At 37.1% G+C, this 12,840-nt stretch overlaps 1 pseudogene; it reads left to right on the top strand.

Moving 5' to 3' along the window:
• Window positions 1-2,149: 2,149 nt before the first annotated feature.
• Window positions 2,150-3,083, top strand: LOC139165393 (craniofacial development protein 2-like; annotated as a pseudogene).
• The last annotated feature ends 9,757 nt before the right edge of the window (window positions 3,084-12,840 follow it).

Below are 12,840 nucleotides of genomic sequence, written 5' to 3'. Positions count from 1 at the left end.
AAAACATATGACTTTCTCGTTTGATTAAACTGACATGTTCATTACAAGTGAGTAGACCATCTGGGGAAACTAGCTTGTTTCGTATCTCTTCTCAATCAGTGGGAGATCAGAAGCCAGCCCAGCTCTCTCTTCTTGCAGGATAATTTGTATTCTGCACTAACCTTTTGGGGTTCGGAAGAAACTTCAGTCCAACAGCATATTTATGTATCCACTGAGGCATAATCTGGGCCATGCAGACTCTCAACAGCTGCAGCATTTTTTCATAAGGTGGGTAAGGAAAGATGAGTATAGAAGTGATTGAGACTGTATGCAACCAGTTAAAGGAGGTTAAACAAAGACCAGAGAGTCAAGCAACCTGAAAAAAACAAGGACTTCCCAGCAGTGAAAGAATATCAAGGGCAAAAAAATGTTTTACAAACTATGCTCAACAGGAGCAACATCAGTAAATGTTCCTATGGAAAGTGTCAGTATTGGGTTCCTTTCCAGTACAGGCCACTCTGTGCACTGTTAGTGAAAACTACAATGCGTGAGCAGCTCTGGGTGACCAGCAGGCCGATGCGTACATCTAGGTGATATTTTCCTTGCATGTGCAGAAGCAAAACATCACCAAAATCTCACACATGCGTGTGTCCTTTTGCAATATTTTGCTTCCTGTGCATGCGCAGAAGCAAAATCTAGCTGGGACACACACACACACATAGAACCGCACACACATTGCATCAGTAGCACCGGTGAGTCCGAGTATGTCCAGTATGGAAATTAATACAAAATAGTCTGCTTATAACACATTGGTTAGATGTGAGGGGGAAAAGAACCCAGATCAATTAGAATATGAATTACTTTATATTACTGCAACTTTTTTTTTTACTATACAATTTTTCTTGAGAAAAAGTATCGCTCCCATCACTTCTCCATTAAGATACTTTATGCTGCATCTTGAAATCATCATGCTTAATAGATTGCATAGTTTGCCTTAAGTATGGACAAGGGTTGTTATGAGTACATCGAGGCCTTCAAAGGATCTTTTTGTATTTGGATGCCTGATAAATTAGATGACCACAAGTCCTTCTTTAGGAGCCATGGTGACTGGACTGATGATAATTAGACTAAAAATAACTGAAGAACGACCAATTGCTTAGTCCTGGTCTACACCAAGTGTGATGTTGTGAATTAGCTAGCATGCTAGGACTACAGAACAGAATCGATTATGCAATGATATTGTCAAAAGGTGGCTCATTGTTATTAATTTTTACTGTGTGTGTGTGTGTGTGTGTGTGCGTGTAATAGGTGAAAAGAGAAACAGAGCAGAAGTATGCTATTGTCATTCTTACCCTTAAGCACCTTCTCCTCCTGACTAGCCAAAACCCCAAGAAAGCCCTAGAATCATATTTCCTAAATTCTGCCATCTGATTTTTGATGTTTTGCAGCATAATCTCTCTCTGCTAGAAATGGCATATAGTTACTCATCCTGATGATAGATGAATAAATTTATTCTGCAAAAGCTTTCACAGACTACATAGCACTCCATCAGTTGCATGTCGTGCTGGCCTGAGAAAGTAGAATAGCAGAGCAGACAGACAGGCTCATATTAATCTACTCCCTGGAGTTGCACAGATAATGTGAAGTGAGAAGTAAAATCCATGTATATTGTCCTGAAGACTTGGAGGAAAAGTGACATAGCAGCTTTTTGTCACATGTAAGCAAAACCATTATATTTACCTTAGTGTTGTTGTTGAATTCTGGACCTTTTAAAATCTTGAATATTTGTTTTGTTTCAGATTTTGTATTTCCACTTTTGAAGATATTGCTCTCAAGATTCATTATCATTTCTTCTGTCCTGAAACTAACTGAAACCTACCTTAATGCATCAATATAAAGCTTGCACATAAATGATGGAACGTGGGCAACAGTGTGTTGACTGTGATATCTCCATTAGGGACCCTAAACTACATAGAATACTATGAATATGCTTTGTTTGAAATCTTCATGCATTGTCATGACAAAGGGGTTTGTGCAGCTCAATGAAGCTATGAGCTGTGCCATGCAGGGCACCCAAGATGGACAGGTCATAGCAGAGAGTTCTGACAAAACATGATCCACTGGAGAATATCTTAGAGAGATAACTCCAATATCTTTGCCATGAAAACCCATGGACAGTACCAAAAGAGATAAAGATATGATGCTGGAAGATGAGCCCCTCAGGTTGGAAGGTGTCCAATATGCTATTGGGGAAGAGCAGAAGGCTAGTATTAGTAGTGCTAGAAAGAGTGAAGCATCTAGGCCAAAGCTGAAAGGATGCTCAGCTATGGATGTATCTGGTGGTGAAAGGAAACTCAAATGCAGTAAAGATCTTTTCTCCATAGGAATCTGGAATGTAAGATCCATGAATCAAGACAAGCTGGACATGCTCAAACAAGAGATGACAAGGCTGAATATTGACATCTGAGGAATCAGTGAACTAAAATGGACAAGAATGGGTGGAATTTAATTCAAATGACCATTAGGTATACTGTGGGAAAGAATCCCTCAGAAGAAATGGAGTAGTTTTCATAGTCAATAAAAAGGTAGGGAAAGCAATACTCGGATATAATCCCTAAAATGACAGATTGATCTCAGTTCAAATCCAAGACAAACCATTCAATATCATAGTAGTCCATGTCTATGCCCCAACCATTGGTGCTGAAGAGGATGAAATTGACCAGTTCTATGAAACCGTATAGAACCTTATGTCCTTATCATCATGGGGGACTGGAATGCTAAAGTAGGAAGCCAAAAGTTAACTTGAATAACAGGCAAGCTTGGCTTTGTAGTACAAAATGAAGCAGGGCGCAGGCTGATAAAATTTTGTCAAAATAATATGATGGTCATAGCAAACATTCTTTTCCAACAATCCAAGAGACGACTCTACAAATGGACATCATCAGACGATCAACACAAAAATTGACTATGTGCTCTGTAGCCAAAGATGGAGAAGCTCTATGCAGTCAGTAAAAAGAAGATCAGGAGCTGACTGTGGCTCAGAGCATGAGCTTCTTGTTGCAAAAAGTAGGCTTAAATTGAAGACAATAGGGAAAAATCACTAGGCCACTCAGATATGAACTAAATCATATCTCTGATGAATATACAGTAGAGGTAACAATAGATTTAAGGACTTAGATCTGATAGGTAGAGTGTCTGACAAACTATGGATGGAGGTTTGCAACATTGTACAAGAGGTAGCAATTAAAACCATCCCAAAGTAAAAGAAATGCAAGAAAGCAAAATGGCTGTCTGAGGAAGCTTTGCAAAAAGCTGATGAAAGCAGGGAAGCAAAAGGCAAAGAAGAAAGAGAAAGATGCACCCAATTAATGCAGAATTCCAGAGAGAATAGCTAGAACAGATAAGAATATCTTCTTAAATGAACAGTGCAAAGAAATAGAAGAAAACAATAGAATAGGGAGGACCACAGATCTCTTCAAGAAAATTGGAAATATGAAGAGAATGTTTCATGCAAAGATGGGCATGATAAAGGACCAAAATGGCAGGTTTCTAACAGAGGCAGAAGAGATTAAGAAGAGATGGTAAAATTACACGGAAGAACTATACAAGAATGAACTTAATGTCCCTGATAACCACAATGGGGTGGTCACTGACCTCGAGCCAGACATTTTAGAATGTGAATTCAAATGGGCCTTAGGAAATCTGAGCAACAACAAAGCTAGTGGAGGAAAGCTATGGAAAATCTGAACAGCATACTAAAAAGCAAATACAACACCCTGCCAACAAAAATGTGTATAGTCAAAGCTATGGGTTTTTTTCCAGTTGCAATGTATGGTTGTAAAAGCTGGACCATAAGAAAGACTGAGTGCCAAAGAATTGAGGCATTTGAACTAAGGTTCTGGAGAAGACTCCTGCGAGACTCTTGGACAGCAAGGCAATCAAACTGATCAGTCCTAGAGGAGATCAACCCTGACTGCTGTTTAGAAGGCCAGATCCAGAAGGTGAAACTCAAATACTTTGGCCACCAAATGAGAAGGAAAGACTCACTGGTGAAGAGCCTAATGTTGGGAAAGATTAAGGGCAAAAGAAGAATGGGACAACAGAGAATGAGGTGGCTGAATGAAGTCACTGAAGCAGTAGGCATGAGCTTAAATAGACTCCATAGAATGGTAGAAAATAACAAGGCCTGGAAGAACATTGTCCATGGGGTCATGATGGGTCAGACACAACTTCACAACTAACAACAACAACTTTATTTGTAATGCCTTTGCCATTATTTCATATTAGTCAAGCTGTGCTCCAAGTGCCCAGCATTAAAGATAAAGATTGTATGTGCTGTGAGATCACTGAAGGTGGTGTGCTACACTTACAGTTTTGGTGCCATCTAGATTTTTATACATTCATATAAAATTATAAATTCTGGGGAAAATTGATCAGCATCCTACCTGAATGTGACTAAGAGGAAAACATAGTTTTGTTACATGAGGTTGGGTGAAAAGGAGGTGAGAAAATACAGAAAAGTGTCTGGACCATTTGGAAACTCAGTTATGAACGATAATAGTGACTGTGAATATCTTATAAAAAGTTTTATTTCAAATACATGAAATGTAATTTTCAACCCTCCCCCCAAACATTTCTATATATAAGAATATGCTTCTATCCTCTTTGTTAAAAGAAATTAGAGCTGGACATAGACTGACCAGTATGAAAAAAGGATGTTGAGGTGATTTGGTTAGGTAGGCAGAATGAATGAGTAACTAAATAAACACATTTTTAAAAGAGCGAATGGTTTTAACGGAAGGGAAAGACAGAAAAAGTCATGGTTGGATGGAGTTGATGAGATTCTCAAAAATAAATTGCTGAGTTTAAAGAACAAAAGGCAATAGACAAAGTAGTGTAAGGACATTGAGGAAGTAACTGTGGTTTACAAAGAAAAAAAAAGAATGGACAGGTTGGATGAATGGTATTGGTATGAATTGGTTTTAGCTATATTTCTTTTTCTTATCTCATGCAATTAATTATTTTAGTTTATTATTACATATTCTCATCTTATGCTGTGCATAATATCGTTTATTCTGAAAGGGAACAGCATGCTCAGTATTTTCTAACTATCTGGTTGTAAAAATTCACATTTGCCAATGTTCACTGATATTATGTTGCATATGACTTTTAGTTATCAGCCAGTTTAGAAACAGTCCACAATTGTGTATCATCCCTACAGTATCTAACCTAAGAATTTGAAGAGAATTAGAAATTGTCAGTTCAGAAGCATGACATCATATACAGACAAATAAAACTAATAATTTTATTTACAGCCAAAAGACTCAAAATAGTTTATATATAAAACAATGAACATCACTGAATCAGATTGTCAGATAATCCAAAAATATGCATGTTGGATTCACTACGTATTGTACATTTTATTTTAATATTATGACATTAAGATTTAAATTATGTAGACCATTATATGTATATATATTTACTCTGCCGAGTTCTAGAGATGGTAGGATCAGAAAGATAAATGAAAAGATAAATTTGGATAATTCATCAAATCATCCTCCAGTTTATATAACTCCACATTAGCAGTAAATAAAAATTTGAAAATATTGCTGTATGATATGTAACATAAGGAGATATATAGGTGAAACTCAAAAAAATAAATTAGAATATAATGCAAAAGTTCATTTATTTCAGTAATGGGACTTAAAATGTCAAACTGATATACGAGACAGACTCATTACATGCAAAGCAAGAGAGTTCAAGCTGTAATTTGTCATAATTGTGATGATTATGGGGTACAGCTCATGAAAACCCCAAATCCACAATCTCAAAAAAATAGAATATTGTGAAAAGGGGTAATATTCCAGGCTCAAAGCGTCCCACTTTAAACAGCTAATTAAGTCATATAACCTGCAAAGGGTTTCTGAGCCTTTAAATGGTCTCTCAGTCTGGTTCAGTAGGAATCACATGGGAAAGACTGCTGACCTGACAGTTGTGCAGAAAATCATCATTGGAACCCTTCATAAGGAGAGAAAACCTCAAAAGATAATTGCAAATGAAATTGAATGTTCCCAAAGTGCTATATCAAAGCACATTAATAGAAAGTTATGTGGAAGGAAAAGGTGCACAAGCAGTAGTGATGATGGCAGCCTGGAGAGGATTGTCGGGAAAAGGCCATTCAAAAGTGTTGGGGACTTTCACAAGCAGTGGACTGAGACTGGAGTCAGTGCATCAAGAGCCACCACACAGACGGATCCTGGACATGAGCTTCAAATGTTGTATTCCTCTTGTCAAGCTGCTTCTGAACAACAAATGTCAGAAGCATCTTATTTGGACTAAAAAAAAACAGACCTGGTCCAAAGCCCTCTTTTCTGATGAGAGCAACTTTTGCATCTCATTTGAAAAACAAGGACCCAGAGTATGGAGGAATAATGGAGAGGTACACACTGCAAGATGCTTGAAGTCCAGTGTGAAGTTTCCACAGTCTGTGTTGATTTGGGGAGCCATGTCATCTGCTGGTGTTGGTCCACTGTGCTCCGTTAAGTCCAAGGTCAATGCAGCCATCTACCAGGAAATTTTGGAGCACTTCATGCTTCCTTCTGCAGATGAGCTTTATGGGGATGCTGACTTCATTTTCCAGCAGGACTTGGCACCTGCCCACACTGCCAAAAGCACAAAAATCTGGTTTAATGACAATGAGATTATTGTGCTTGATTGGCCAGCAAACTCACCTGACCTGAACCCCATAGAGAGGATAAGACACCTGAAGCTGAACAATGCAGAAGAGCTGAAGGCCGCTATTGAAGCATCCTGGACCCAGCAGTGCCACAGGCTGAGGCAGTAAATGCTGCAAAAGGGGTCCAAACCAAGTACTGAGTGCATGCACATGCTTATTCTTTTCAGAGATATGATAATGATGTATGTACAATCCTTGTTTTATTGATTGCATGCAATATTCTAATTTTCTGAGATGATGGATTTGCGGTTTTCATGAGCTGTATCCCATAATCATCTGAATTATGACAAATCATGGCTTGAACTATCTTGCTCTGCATATAATGAGTCTCTCACACATATTAGTTTCACCTTTTAAGTTGCATTACTGAAATAAATGAACTTTTGCACTATATTTTAATTTTTCAAGTTTCACTGTATAATTGCCCATCCTATGTGTTAGAGTACTGAGCTAGAAGGCTATATAATAGATACCAGATGTATGGAACAGTTGGATGTTCTCTGCATCAAGAGAATAGTGGAAGATATTGTATCAGAAGTCTCAGGCAGTCAATGCTAGGATCACCACAGATTTAGATGAAAAGAAACATGGTTGAGTCGGGTGCACCCTGGCTCAGATTCTCTGCCTCTCATTGATTTAACAATATCACACCACTATGAGAACTTTCACTGATATAATGTAATCACACCTTCTAAAATGTTGGCGTTATCCTTAGATGTCTATGCTAACCTTTGATTATTAGCAAATTTCATGCTAGCATATTGAATCTGAGAAATGGGAAATGTAGCAAATATTTTATTTAATCTGCAAATGTTAAAAAGTTGGAGCAGCAATTAAAAAACTAACTATCTGGATTTGTGGGCAAACTATTATAATGAAATGAAGAACTGGCCATCAAGCAGATGCTTTTTCTGGAATGAAAAGCAAAATAGGGATTAAAGTTTTGACTTTAGAATGTTACAAACTGACTAAAGTTCCAGATAACTTTGAAATAAGATTTTGGAATTAAATATATGAAGCACGCACATGGGAAAATACTTTGTCTTGAAGATGGGACTTTGAAGGTTAGATACTAGCAGGAACTAGAAGGAACTAAACATTGCAATGAAATTTGACTTACTAATACAGAATGGAGCAAAGTATTCTAACTTTCAATATATTGAAGGATATTTTTGAACAATGGACCCAGAAGTTAAACTTGATAGTGACTGCAGAAGTTAAACTTGATAGTGACTGCTTCTGTAGTTAGACTGAGTTTCAAAGATGTTATGGAAGATGACTGGGTTTTACTGGAGAAGATTGAGACTGATGAAATTCGATTTAAAAATGGCAAGTTATAAGAATGATAAGGGAAAAATAGTACACCAGCCAAACAGAAGAAACTGGTTATTATTGTTGTTGTTGTTGTTATCACTATCACTATCACTATTATTTTATATACACAAAACATTATATAACATACAAAGATACAAAGTTAGGAATTTTAGTTTCTGTCTTAATTATAGTGTAAAATCAGTCCACAAAATTTCATATACATATACTGTAAAAATTTAGCATTCTTTTCTATATCTATATCTGTTCTTCTATATATAAATATCTATTTTCTGGTCTATTTTATCCTATTTCTTACATATCTTTCATGAATTTCTTCAGAAGATATTATCTCTTTATATATATATATATATATATATATATATATATATATATATATATATATATATATATGTTAAATGTTTTTAGCTGGGTGATCCGACATAAGAAAAAAAAAATATATATATATATATATATATATATATATATATATATATATATATATATATATGTTTTCGTAAATTTTCACGGGTATATGTATGTAGATTGTTCTGAGTTCGGGTTTTGCCCTGTGTAATGTTTTGCATGTCTATGCGACGTTTCGGTGAAATCACATTCACCATCTTCAGGCTGGAGTTCCAATCTTTGTGTTGTTGTAAATGGAATATTAGCAAACTGACATTTCTTCTTAGTATGTAGTATGGGGGTGGAGATTTGCTTTGAATGTAGCAAATAGATTGGGTGACTATGCTTCAGTGATCTGATTGGTTGGTGTAATCATAGTTGTTAGAAGGAATGACATGAAGATTTTATGAAGTTTTTTGTTTAAGGCTGATTTCCAAATATAAAATTCTAAAATCATAATAATTAGAAGGATTGACATGTTGATTATTATGAAGTGTTTATTTTGTTTAAGGCTGGTTTCCAAATCTCTGGCAGGCGGGAGGTATCATCTCTTTTATTTAAACAAAGGGGTCTCCTCTCAATTTCGATAGCTTCTAGAGAGATTCTTTTATATAAATTCTCTGTTTTGTGGAGTAATTTAGTTTTTTCAAACTCAATTTCGTGCCCTGTTTTTTTAATGTGCTGGACAAGGGAGGAGGTCTTTTCTTGTTTTTTGACTGCATTCACATGTTCTGCTATGCGTTGGCTCACTCTTCGGTTAGTTTGTCCAATGTATGTGGCTGCACATGTTTTGCAAGGGATTTCATAGATTCCTTGGTATTCCAATTGGATTTTATCTTTGGGGCTCCTTAGGATATTAGATATTTTTTGGTTAGTGCAAAATGAGGTTTTGATGTTATGTTTGTGCAGAATTTTACTAATTTTATCCGTGGTGCCTTTGATGTAAGGAAGGTTGGTGGTGCCATTGTCCTGTTCTTGATCTTGTTTTTTGGGGGGTGTCTCTTTATTGATTAGGTTTGTTATTGTTTTCTCTTTGAATCCATTAGAAATTAGTACATCTTTGAGTTTGTTCAATTCAGTTTTAAGTGCTCATGGTCAGCTAAGCGTTTGGTTCTGGTGATGAGAGTTTTGGCCACTGAGGTGATTTGTGCGGGGTGGTGGTGTGAGTGTGCATTTAGATAACGGTTGGTATGGGTTTTCTTTTGGTAGATAGTATGTCCTAGGCTGCCATTGGGTTTTTTATAGACCAGTACATCTAGAAAGGGAAGTTGATCATTGATTTCTGTTTCCATAGTAAACTGTATTTTGGGGTGTAGGCTGTTGAGATGTGTGAGGAAATTGTCTAATTTTTCTTTACCATGTGGCCAAATTACAAAGGTATCATCAACATATCTCAGCCAAAGTTTGGGTTTATATTTGGCTGGCTCTAAAGCATTATTTTCGAAATATTCCATATAGAGGTTGGCTATGACAGGTGATAGAGGTGATCCCATGGGGGCTCCCTCTATCTGTTTATATCTTTGTTCATTATAGATGAAGTATGTATTGGTCAGGCAGTGGTTGGTAAGGTCTAGGATATATTTGGGGGGTTTGTGTTTGTCCTGGATAGCTGTCAAGGCTTCTTTAATAGGTATTTGTGTGAACAGGGACACGACATCGAAACTTACAAGTAGGTCATCGGGTTGTAGGTTTTGTTTTTTAATTATTTGTATAAAGTGGAATGAATTTTGAACATATGAGGTAATAGTTTCTGTATATGGTTGAAGGTATTTGGCTAAAAATTTGGCAAGGTTTTGTAGAGGGGAGCCTATAGAACTGACTATTGGTCTGAGAGGTATTCCTTCTTTGTGTATTTTTGGAAGGCCATAGAGTTTTGGACATATGGAAGATTTTTCTCTGGGGATGATTTTTTGCTGGATTTCTTCGCTGATGGGAGAGGCCTTGATTTTAGATTTGGTGGTTTTTTCTAGGTAGGTGGTAGGATCTGTGCTTAGGAGTTTGTAGGCCGGGTTTTGTAGTAGATTTGTCATTTTTTCTTTGTATTCTGCTGTGTTCATTACTATAGTGGAGTTTCCTTTATCGGCTGGGAGGATTATTATTTCCTGGTTTTTCTTCAGATTGATAAGAGCATCTCTTTCTTCCTGCTGTATGTTGCTTTTAGGAGGTTTACTAGAGCAGAGAATATTAGTGACTTTAAGTCTGATTTTGTTAGCAGTATCTGGGTTGATTTTATTTAAAGTTTAAATTACTCCACAAAACAGAGAATTTATATAAAAGAATCTCTCTAGAAGCTATCGAAATTGAGAGGAGACCCCTTTGTTTAAATAAAAGAGATGATACCTCCCGCCTGCCAGAGATTTGGAAACCAGCCTTAAACAAAATAAACACTTCATAATAATCAACATGTCAATCCTTCTAATTATTATGATTTTAGAATTTTATATTTGGAAATCAGCCTTAAACAAAAAACTTCATAAAATCTTCATGTCATTCCTTCTAACAACTATGATTACACCAACCAATCAGATCACTGAAGCATAGTCACCCAATCTATTTGCTACATTCAAAGCAAATCTCCACCCCCACACTACATACTAAGAAGAAATGTCAGTTTGCTAATATTCCATTTACAACAACACAAAGATTGGAACTCCAGCCTGAAGATGGTGAATGTGATTTCACCGAAACGTCGCATAGACATGCAAAACATTACACAGGGCAAAACCCGAACTCAGAACAATCTACATATATATATATATATTATTTTATTATTATTATTTATTAGATTTGTATGCCACCCCTCTCCGGCATACATTACATATATATGTTTTCCATTTTGTTTAATTACATACTTAAACTGTATATACATTTGGTAAGGTGATATTTACACATTCTATAATGAAGTATCCCTGTTCTTTAACCATTCATAAAATCTATTCAAGGTTAAATAGTATTCTGATTCTTCCTTTTCCTGTAATTCTTTCATTATCTTGTCCATTTCAGTACAAAGATTTTACTTATGATTTAATCATCATTTGGTATACAGTGGAACCCCGACATAAGAGCTGCTCTACTTAAGAGCAACTCGAGATAAGAGCTGGGAGGGGAGAGATATTTTTGTTCTACTTACAAGCCCAAATTCGAGATACAAGCGCCAAGGAGCTGTCTCCTGAAGCCAAACGCTAACTTCCGCGTTCGGCTTCAGGAGACAGCTGCGAAGCGGCGCGCGTGTTTTAAAAGGTTGCAGCCGGCCTGGGGGGCTCGGGGGGGGGTGGTGCTTGCAGCTTTCTTTCTTGCTCTTTTTCTTTCTCTCTTTTACCTTCCCTTCCTCTATTTCTTCTTTTCTTTCTCCTTCCCACCTTCTTCCCTCCCTCCCTCCCTTCACTCATTCCTCTCTTACTCTCCCCTTTCATAAATTTCCTTGCTTCCTTCCTCTGTTCCTGTCCCTTCCCCCTTTCTTTCTTTCTTTCTTTCTTTCTTTCTTGCTCTTTTTCTTTCTCTCTTTTACCTTCCCTTCCTCTATTTCTTCTTTTCTTTCTCCTTCCCACCTTCTTCCCTCCCTCCCTCCCTTCACTCATTCCTCTCTTACTCTCCCCTTTCATAAGTTTCCTTGCTTCCTTCCTCTGTTCCTGTCCCTTCCCCCTTTCTTTCTTTCTTTCTTTCTTTCTTTCTTTCTTGCTCTTTTTCTTTCTCTCTTTTACCTTCCCTTCCTCTATTTCTTCTTTTCTTTCTCCTTCCCACCTTCTTCCCTCCCTCCCTCCCTTCACTCATTCCTCTCTTACTCTCCCCTTTTATAAGTTTCCTTGCTTCCTTCCTCTGTTCCTGTCCCTTCCCCCTTTCTTTCTTTCTTGCTTTCTTTCTTGCTCTTTTTCTTTCTCTCTTTTACCTTCCCTTCCTCTATTTCTTCTTTTCTTTCTCCTTCCCACCTTCTTCCCTCCCTCCCTCCCTTCACTCATTCCTCTCTTACTCTCCCCTTTCATAAGTTTCCTTGCTTCCTTCCTCTGTTCCTGTCCCTTCCCTCTTTCCTTCCTTCCTTCCCACCCTCCGTCCATTCATTCACCCATTCCTCTCTTGATCGCTTAAAGCCGGTCCCTGGTGCAAAAAGGGTTGGGGACCTCTGTCCTACAGGATTGGGTGGCAGAGAAGTTGAACATATGTAAATTTAAAAGTTTAAGAAAGTTTACAAGTTAAGTGAAAGAAACTTCATTATTCATTTATATGTACATGTACATTTCTTCATTAAAAACATGTCTTTCTGCATAATTTAGACTAACTTTGTGAGTTTTTTGAGGGCTGGAACCAATTAAAATTATTTACATTAATTCCTATGGGGAAAAGTCGTTCGAGATAAGAGCTGCTCGACTTAAGAGCCCAGGTCCGGAACGAATTAAACTCGTATCTCGAGGTAC

Source organism: Erythrolamprus reginae, chromosome 3 (assembly GCF_031021105.1).
Source record: "Erythrolamprus reginae isolate rEryReg1 chromosome 3, rEryReg1.hap1, whole genome shotgun sequence".
NCBI lineage: Eukaryota > Metazoa > Chordata > Lepidosauria > Squamata > Dipsadidae > Erythrolamprus > Erythrolamprus reginae.
This window is presented reverse-complemented; position numbering and strand designations above follow the sequence as displayed.